Here is a 10,707-nt window from a genome sequence, read left to right as displayed (position 1 = left end):
GGATCCGCTTTTCTTCCTCCTTTTCCAAAGATTGTAATAACTTTTCCAAAGTTTGTTCAAACAGCTTAGGAGACTCGGTAAACCCCTGTGGTAGTACTGTCCATCGTAACTGCTGTCTCCTTCGTCTTTCTGGGTCCTCCCATTCAGAAGCAAAATAATCCCTAGATTTTCTTCTAATGGACATGCCCCAAAAGCATCCTTCAGGTCTGTTACACTACTCCAAATATGTTGTGGGGCCAAATAATTTAATAGTGCATAAGGATTTGCCACTACCGAGAATTTAGTCACTGTTCTTTGATTTACAGCTCTTAGATCTTGGACCTATCGGCATGTCCCATCAGCTTTCTTTACGGGTAATATAGGCGTATTATGGGGGAACGTACATGGTTCTAAAGTCCCTCCTTGGAATAGCCGAACTATGACTGGTTTTAATCCCTTCCTTCCTTCTAATGGCATGGGATACTGTTTTACAGGTTTCTGGAGTTCTGTTACTTCTACCATTAGGGGTTCCACTTCCAACTTTCCCAATTCCCCTTCCTTATACCATACTCGGGGATCTATATCACCCTCATCTTCTTCTGTTAATGTAAATAACCAGATTTTCCCATTCTCCCCTATAAGCTTTAAGCCATTTTGATAATCAAATCCCTCCCCAGTAGGTTATATTCTGCTTCTGGAACAAGCAAGAGATCATTAAGACCCACACAGGTCTCAGATTCCACATCAACGTTTTATAATACTGACACAGGGAAGGACTCCCCTTCTGCCCCTACCACAGACATTTGCTTTTGCCCCTTTTTGAGTCCCCTTGGTGTATTCTGATTAAGGAGGTATTGGGGAGGCATTGGGGAGGCAAGGACAATCCCCAGACATGGACTGTATATCTCGAAACAAGACACTGAAACTCATGATAAGGAAGCGGCAGACGGACAGAGAAACAAACGTAAGGACTATAAATCTCAAAACTGGACATTGGAATTCATTATAAAGATACAACAAACGGAAGAATTGGCAACAACCAGCTCTCGCAATTAAGAAACATGCCAATTCAGCAGATTCCTGACCAAAGGTGAAAAGTACACTGTGAGGAAGACTCGGGGTCTTCCTCCCAAAGACCCCTGCCCACGTCCCAAAGACCCCTGCCCACAATTCTTGGAAGGCTCTACGCAGGCGCAAGGTGCCAAAAGGCTAATTAGCATGAGAAGCGAGGGAAGGCGGGGATAGGTAATGCATATGTATAGGTGCTTGTAGAATATTGATAGATTGATTGTATAAATTCAAGACTGCTTTCCGCTTTAGGTATGCACGATAGGTGGAGAGATCCCCCGTGCATCCAGCGCTGCAATAAAGAATATACCACTTAAAGGAATTTCGGCTTCGATCTTTGAATCAATCTGGCACCCCAGATGGGACGACCTCTCTGCCGGACCGCAGGACCCGCTGGGGACAGGACTCCCTAGGGTACCCCCGGGATTTCCCGGAGGGACTCCTCGACTCACCGGATCACTGCGGAGGCAGACAAGGACCCCATCATTGTAAGTGAGTATATTCTTTATTCTGGTTTGGTTTTCTGGTAGACCGGTCATCTGGGACTGTCCAGTAAGTCGGAAGGTGACTTCTGCAGGACAGTATTTGGTATATACTTTGTGGTTAGTACCACAAGTATATCTGGGGACCTTGGGGTCCATCTGTATCTGGAACTGTCTGTAAGTCAGAAGGTGATCTTCTGCGAGGCAGTGTTTGGTATATACTTTGTGGTAAGCACCATAAGTATATTTGGGGACCTTAAGGAAAGAGCTCGCTTTAAGGTCCATCTGGAATTGTGTTGTCTATTTCGGTTTTCTGACTCATGGAGTATGGTATATAACTTTGGTTATTGTTACTGTGATTTTGGCTATTTTTCTGGTGGTAATAGTAGGTTCGTGGCATTGTTATAAGAAAGATATCGTTACGGTGTTACACAGTTCGGTTTTCTGACTTATCGCATGTGGAATTTGACTCTGACTATTGTTATTGTGATTTTGGCAATATTGCTGGTAATAGTAGTTTTGTGACATCGCTACTGAAAGATAATGCGTGCCCGTATTTTTGTGAGTGATACATTTTGTGATACGCTTTTGCAAGTAACATGTGTATTCTGAAACTGTAAACTGGAAAATGGGGGGGCAAACAAGCAGTGAAATTTTAAAGAAAAGTGTGTTAGGATGTGTTTTAAGTCACTGGAAGGATATTGGAGGATCTGCCGGTCGAAGTGTGAACAGGAAAACATTGATAAAATATCGTAATCAGTGGTGGCCACTTTATAAGCTGGAATGTGGAGAAAAGTGGCCCCTAAATGGAACTTTAAACTATAATATTTTGCTACAGTTAGTGTTGTTTTTGGAGAAGCAGAACAGGATGAAATGTTGTATACTGATGTTTCAGCATCTTGGTGGGAAAAGGTACAGAATTAAGTTGGCCCCTGACTGAGCCTTTGATGATGGCATTAGAGAAGTACAGGCTGGAGAAAGATAAAGGAAGTGTTAAAAGGGTTGTTGAAAGTGTTAAAGGTGTTTGAAGTTGAATGAGCAGGGAAAGAGGATGTAGGAATGATAATAGTTCTGCCTCTGCCCGAGGCAGAGATCTTAAAATCATGGGTGTTAGCCCTTTAGGGCAAAGGGACCATGATGGGTCCGAGAGAGTTGTCACAGAAACAGAAAACCAGTTAACTCTTAAAACAACCTGAGTTCATGTGCGAGCTCAGATTGCCGATGGGACCGCTCAGGGAACTGTGGACAATTGCATTCCCCTGACCGACCCCCACTAAGACCCGAATCATCCTGAAAATTATGAACGGTTAAGTAAATACTAAAATCTGGATGAAATGGGAATTGAGAATATGCTTCCAACAAGGTCTAAAAGAAACCCCTATGGAATTTTTGGACCAACTCTGAAATGTAATGAAAATAAATAAATAAATAAATAAATAAATAAAACAAAACGGTTTGGACCTGGCTTCGGAGGACAAATTGACTAGCCTTTTCCTAGGATAATAGACCCCTGATTTCAACAGGAATAACAGGGACCTGGGGAATCTACCCTAGAGGATCCTCCACTGGTTATAATGAAGCTAGGGGAGGAATGGAAGTGAAATTTCTTATTGATATGGGGCAACATATTCAGTTCTAAATCAAGCATTAATGCCTTCACAGAATTATTATGTTAGGGTAAGAGATGTGTCGTGGTTTAACCCGGCCGGAAGCTAAACACCACGCAGCTGTTTGCTCACCCTCCCCCTCCCTCTCTGGGACGGGGGAGAGAAATGGAAAGTGAAGCCTGTGAGTTGAGATAAAGACAGTTTAATAAGACAAAATAATAATAATAATAATAATAATAATAATAATAATAATAATAATAATAATAATAATAATATGATGATGATGATGATGATGATGATGATGATAATAGTACTACTACTAATAATGTGTACAAACAAGTGATGCACAATGCAATTGCTCACCACCCGCTGACCGATGCCCAGCCTAACCCCGAGCAGTCCGGCCCCCGGCTAGCCACCCCTATATATTGTTTAGCATGACGTCAGATGGCATGGAATACCCCTTTGGCTAGTTTGGGTCACCTGTCCTGGGTCTGTCCCTTCTCAGCTCTTACTGCACCCTCAGCCTGCCCACTGGCAGGACAGAGCAAGAAGCTGAGATGTCCTTGGCTTGGTATAAGCACTGCTCTGCAACAATTAAAACATCAGGGTGTTATCAGCACTCTTCTCATCCTAAGCCAAAACATAGCATTCTACCAGCTACTGGGAAGAAAATTAACTCTGTTCTAACTGAAACCAGGACAAGGTGTAACCGAAAAGGCTTATTTTTGTGAACCTTTGAAGTACAAGTTAGGGAAACAATGGGGCATACACAGATTTTTATATATGCCTAACTCCTCATGGGCACTCTTAGGTAGAGATTTATTAGAGCAAGTAGGAGCAGAAATTGTCTTTGAAAAAGGGAAAATGGAATTAAGAATAGGAGAAGAACAACTAACAAATGTGTTAAGTTTGGCACTAATACAAACTGACCCTAAAAGTGAAATACCTTTAGAGATCACAGATCAAGTATGTCCAGGAGTTTGGGCTACTGAAACCCCTGAAAGAGGTAAAAATGTGACCTTAATAATTATTAAATTAAAGCCAGGAGAGAAACCCATTAAGGTTAAGTAATATCCTTTGAGGATAGAAGATAGGAAAGGAATTAAAGAGATAATTAATAAATTTTTACAGTATAGATTATTGATTGAATGCGAATCAGAATACAATGCACCCATATTGCCAATTAAAAAGGCAGATGAAAAAGCTATAGGCTAGTTCAGGATTTGAGGGCCATAAATAAAATCACTGAGGAAATATATCCAGTAGTGGCAAACCCTTATACTTTGCTGACTAAATTAAAGAATAGTCAAGTCTGGTTTACCGTACTGGATTTAAAAGATGCCTTCTTCTGCCTAGGCTTAGCCACAGAAAGCCAAAACCTATTTGCCTTTGAATGGGAAAATCCCGATTCAGGCAGAAGGACGCAGCTTACGTGGACATTACTACCTCAAGGATTCAAGAATAGCCCCACTATTTTTGGAAACCAATTAGCAAGGGAACTCGAAACATGGATGCCTCCGGACACTGAAGGTGCTTTGTTACAATATGTAGATGATCTCTTAATAGCTACTGAGACTAAAGGGAGTTGTATTCAATGGACTATAAGTCGTCTTAATTTTCTGGGTTTAAATGGATATCAAGTCTCTTGACAGAAAGTCCAGCTGGCTCAACAAAGTGTGACCTATCTGGGATTTGAAATTTCGGAAGGACAATGAGAACTAGGAACTGAACATAAGGAAGTCATTTGCCAGACTCCAGAACCTCAAATGGTAAAGGAGCTACAAACCTTTTTAGGAATGACAGGTTGGTGTCGCCTTTGGATTTATAATTATGGACTGTTGGTAAAGCCTCTATGTGAATTGATAAAGATTAACCAGTCAAAGTTAGTCTGGACTGGAGAAGCACAAAAAGTGTTTAAACAACTTAAACAAGAATTGATGATTTTGAAATATCAAGCAATATTGGTAGAACAGGACGACGTGGAAATTGTGATAACTAATATTGTGAATCTAGCCTCTTTTCTTAGTGATGCTCCAGCACAACCTGTGATTCACGATTGTTTAGAAATTATAGAGACTGTGTATTCCAGCCGACCAGACCTTAAGGAGGAGCCCATGGAAGATGCGGAAGAAACTTGGTTCACGGATGGGAGCAGTTTTGTTATGCAAAGACAACGTAAAGCTGGATATGCTATAACAACTACTCAGCAGGTAATCGAGTCTAAGCCTTTACCCCCTGAAACATCAGCTCAAAAGGCGGAGATAGTTGCTCTCACAAGAGCATTGGAACTGGCAGCAGGAAAAAGGGTAAATATTTGGACAGATTCTAAATATACATTCGGCGTGGTACATGCTCATGGAGCAATTTGGAAAGAACATGGATTGCTGACCGCTCAGTGAAAACACAAAGTATGCTGAAGAAATTTTAAAATTGTTAGAGGCTGTAAAACAACCAGAAAAGGTAGCTATCATGCATTGTCAGGGACACCAAAAGGGGAACACCGATTTTGAAATTGGAAATCGATTGGCAGAGGCTAAGCAGGCAGCTGAAATAACTGAGGTGAAGGCATTGTCTTTGATACCAGACGGTAAAATCCAAACTATATCCAAATTATACAAAAGAAGACTTAAAATTAATTGAAGATTTGAAAGGTGAAATGAAACCAGATGGATGAGTATATTTAAAAGATAACCACATAGTAATACCCTCTAGTTTGACATGGCCCATAGTTCTTACAGAACACAATAAAACGCATTGGGGAGCTGGCACACTGCATAAGAGCCTGAGTCAGACATTAGTGGGACGATATGATAAAACAAGTAACTCAACAATGTAGCATTTGCTTACACAATAACCCCAATACCAAGAATAGAATAAAATTTGGAATAATCGGTAAAGGAAATTATTCGGGGCAACAGTGGCAAATTGATTTTTCAGAACTCCCTAGAAAAGGGGGATATCATTATTACTGGTTCTGACTGACACGTTTTCAGGAAGGCCTGAAGCCTTTCCCTGTCGAACAAACAAAGCAAGAGAAGTGGTTAAAGTCTTGTTAAATGAAATAATACCATGCTTTGGGATTCTAGTAGCAATGTCTTCTGATAGAGTTTCACATTTTTGTGCACAAGTGGTAGAACAGATAAGTAAGATTCTAAAGATAGATTGGCAACTGCATACTCCTTATAGACCACAGGCAAGTGGACAGGTAGAAAAAATGAACCATTTAATTAAACAATAAATAGCTAAAATTGGATAAGAAGCTAATTTGTCATGGCCTCAATCCCTCCCTTTAGCATTACTTGGAATTAGAGTTAAACCTAGAATAAAAGGGAATTTGAGTCCCTTCAAAATCTTATATGGAAGGCCATAGCAATTTCTATTTAGTGGAGAGGACCTAATGCAGTTAGGATCAGAATATTTATATGCTTATATAACTGAACTTCAGAAACAATTAAATAAAGTACATAAATTTGTTTTAGGGACCAGGGCTAGAGGGTTGGATCAACCAATCCACCCCTTTAAGCTCGGGGATTATATATATATAAAGACTTTTTCAGGACAACCCCTACAGGAAAAATGGAAGGAAAGTGGACGGAACCATACCAAGTATTACTGACAACACACACCGCCATTAAGATTAAGAAGCAAGCAGCTTGGATCCACAATTCAAGGGTGAAGAAGGTCCCGGCGAGGATATAGACCACCACTCCAATTGGACCAACAAAATTACGGTTTTCCAGATCCTAATGATTGCAGGGGTGCGGTTCTCGGATTCGGGGTGGGCAACTTGGGATGAGAACTTACACCTGACCTTAATACAAACAATTTCTCAAGTAACTAATAAGACGAACTGTTGGGTATGCACCCATCTGCCACAGCATGGGAATAAGGGTGTATCGTTAATCGGGATTCCGTTGCCTGCAAACTTATCTTGGACTAATTTGTGGGAAAACACATCTTGGGGTCGAAAATATTAAGAAGTTTTGGAACTAGAAGTGAATAGCTTTGTGCTGTTGGAATCTTACTATGTATGTGTACAAAGGTGTAACCCACCTAGGGGTATGGGAAAACAGCATTGTATAAATACGGATACTACTTATGTGGGAAATCAGACATCTTGTAATTGAACAATTGATATTAGTTGGTATAAGTTTAATATTGTCTTTTGTATTACTTGTTTGGAATTGGAAATTGTTACAACGAATGTCCATGTTAGCCTCCTTGACAAATGTGCATGGTAAGGTATTGAGGGGTACATATCATAATGATTGGGAAAGAAAATTTCCGTATTAAGTCAAAGAATTTACTAGATTTTCCAGAAAAGGGGGAGTCTGTACAGTAATAAATACAAGTTGTTGTGTGTATGTAGATCAGAGTGGAAGGATCTCTACCGACCTGAAAGAAATATGGAAGCAGACAAGGGTCCTACATGAGATCAGTAAAGATGATCTTTCGTGGAGTTTTAGTGAAATATGGAATAAGTTAACCTCCTGGTTGCCCAATTTCCAATGGTTGAGACAAGTGTTCATTGCTCTAATCACATTAGTAGTGTTAGGAATATTTGTGTGCATGTTGTTTAGATGCCTGCTTTGTTGTGTTACTGTAAATAATGTATCTGATGCAAAAGAATTTGCATGGGAAAAGAAAAGGGGGGATTGATTAAGGAGGTATTGGGGAGGCATTGGGGAGGCAAGGACAATCCCCAGACATGGACTGTATATCTCGAAACAAGACACTGAAACTCATGATAAGGAAGCGGCAGACGGACAGAGAAACAAACGTAAGGACTATAAATCTCAAAACTGGACATTGGAATTCATTATAAAGATACAACAAACGGAAGAATTGGCAACAACCAGCTCTCGCAATTAAGAAACATGCCAATTCAGCAGATTCCTGACCAAAGGTGAAAAGTACACTGTGAGGAAGACTCGGGGTCTTCCTCCCAAAGACCCCTGCCCACGTCCCAAAGACCCCTGCCCACAATTCTTGGAAGGCTCTACGCAGGCGCAAGGTGCCAAAAGGCTAATTAGCATGAGAAGCGAGGGAAGGCGGGGATAGGTAATGCATATGTATAGGTGCTTGTAGAATATTGATAGATTGATTGTATAAATTCAAGACTGCTTTCCGCTTTAGGTATGCACGATAGGTGGAGAGATCCCCCGTGCATCCAGCGCTGCAATAAAGAATATACCACTTAAAGGAATTTCGGCTTCGATCTTTGAATCAATTCTGAATAGTCAATCTTTTGGCCCCTGTATCTACCCGAGCTCTAAACACCCCTGTCCTATTTCCTAGAGGAAAGAGCCTATTTCGTCTTCGGTGTCAGGTAGCAAGGAGTAGGTGGTGGGCAGAATACGCCCCCTCTCCTGCTGCTGACCTTGATCTCTGCAGTGTTTTGCTTTCTTTCCTGGGAGAAAGTGACTGCTTGTCTAATTAGTCAGTTCTTTCCTCTCTGTGATTCCCAGGTACTTTCTTCTCTCCCATTGCTTGGTGTCTGAGCAAATTGCTCCCGCTCTGCTCTCCCAAAGTGGCCAGCAGTGAGAAGAGGAGGGAGGGAGGGCTGAGAGGGTGTCAAGATGAGAACATCCTTGCTCCATCTCTCAGAGCAGGGAAGCACCAGGACGAGGCAGGAGGGGGCACTGCCACGGCAGAAGGGGAGAAGCCAGCACAGAGGAAGAGCTTTTCCGGGAGAACTGAGGGGGGAGAAACAGAGCTCCTCCACCTGCTGCTCCTCGTCCTCCCCTGCCCCAAGAGGTGCTTGAGAGAGCCTTCCGCCACTGGGATGAGGATTTGGGGGGAGTCGAGGCAAAATGAAGACAGGAGGCCTCAGGGGGAGCGTTAAGAAAGCCGCTGGTGCGCGTGGCGTGAGCCATCACCGAGCAGAGCGGTGCCGTGGGCTGGCAGCAGCCTGGAAATAGGCGAGGAAAAGATTTGTGCCCTCAACTCTGCCACTTCCCTCGGGGCTGATGAGGAAAATCCTGAAGTAGCCCAAGGGCTACTGCGTGAATGGTGTCCTGCTTAATTCGCTCAAAGGCTTCTCGTTGCTCGGGTTCCTGCTTAGAATTGTTCTGCTGGGTCACTTCGTAGAGAGGGCTACGAATCACACCACAATTTAGATCAGAGGTGAGGAGGAAATTCTTCCCTCGGGGGGTGGCGAGGCACTGGGACGTTTTCACTCCCTCTCTGCCAGGGCAACGTCCTGGACCAGTTCTTCTGCCAGATCCCCCAGATCCTCGAGCTCTCTTGCTCCAACTCCTACCTCAGGGAGGTCGGGCTTCTTGTGCTCGGGGTCTCTCTTGCCTTCGGGTGCTTTGTTTTCATCCTGCTGTCCTACGTGCAGATCTTCGGGGCCGTGCTGAGGATCCCCTCCGAGCAGGGCCGGCACAAAGCCTTCTCCACATGCCTCCCTCACCTGGCCGTGCTCTCCCTGTTCAGCAGCACGGCCATGGGCACCTACCTGAAGACCCCCTCCATCTCCTCACCTCGGCTTTCTGGAACAAAACAATCTCCCCTTTTTACCTGCAGTGCCTGAAGACTGTTCTTTGAAACAGTACCAGCTGTTCTTTGAAGGCTGGTAACAAACACAGGCACAAGCAGCTTTTCCAGGAGCAAAGCGCTCTCCTACAGCACCTTGGGACCTGCTGGAGACCCAGGGATGCATTTGGGGCTGACCACCAGGCTCTAATGGCCATGGAGCAGGTTTCTTTTCAGCTGTGCCCAGCCACAGGACGAGGGGCAATGGGCACCAAGTGAAGCCCAGGAGGTTCTGGCTCAATGTGAGGGGGCACTTCTGCACTGGGAGGGTGGCAGAGCACTGGGACAGGCTGCCCAGAGGGGCTGTGGAGTCTCCTTGTCTGGACTGGGCGATCTTCAGAGCTCCCTTCCAACCTCGGGCGATTCTGTGCCACGCAGAGGAAGGAAGAGCCCTGAAAGGGCAGCACCGCTCTGAAACTGGTCAGCTGTGGTGCAAGGGGCCTCGAGCGCAGGCCGGGATCTCACCCCCAAGGCACAGGATTGCTCTGTAAAACCCAGCAAGGCTTCCGCCAGCACAGGAGCCCCCTGCGCTTCACCTGCCTGTGCTCACAGCTGGCAATTACCTGCACTAACGAGGCCACCGGGACTCGCTCCCAGGGCTGGGCCTCATTAAGCCTTCAGTAACACTCAGAGCCGCTTCTCACTTCTCCGTGCAGCCTCCTCTCGGCACCAAAGACACCACGGGGATCAGTCCAGCGCAGAACGCCCGCCTCTGCCTCGTCCCTCCACAGAATTCTCTTGAAGTCCAGCTAATGAACACCACGAGAGCAAGGCTACGACGAGGGGAGAGAATTAACTCCGTGGCACTGAGTGAAGTAACTTACTGAATTAACTACGTGGCACCAGCCCAGGCTTCTCCTGCGTGCACTTTGCTCCGTTTCCGTCTGTTCCTCAGGGGAGCTTCAAGGCGGAGGAGGCTCCTGGGGCTCCAACTCTTGGTGCTGCGGTCGCACCAGTTCGCGCCCAGCAAGGTCCTGCAGAGAAAGCTCCGCTTGGAGACGCACAGGGTGTTTCAGGAAGGCGCCGTGGTT

This window comes from Aythya ferina, assembly GCF_964211825.1.
Source record: "Aythya ferina genome assembly, contig: HAP1_SCAFFOLD_121, whole genome shotgun sequence".
Classification (NCBI taxonomy): Eukaryota; Metazoa; Chordata; class Aves; order Anseriformes; family Anatidae; genus Aythya; species Aythya ferina.
This window is presented reverse-complemented; position numbering follows the sequence as displayed.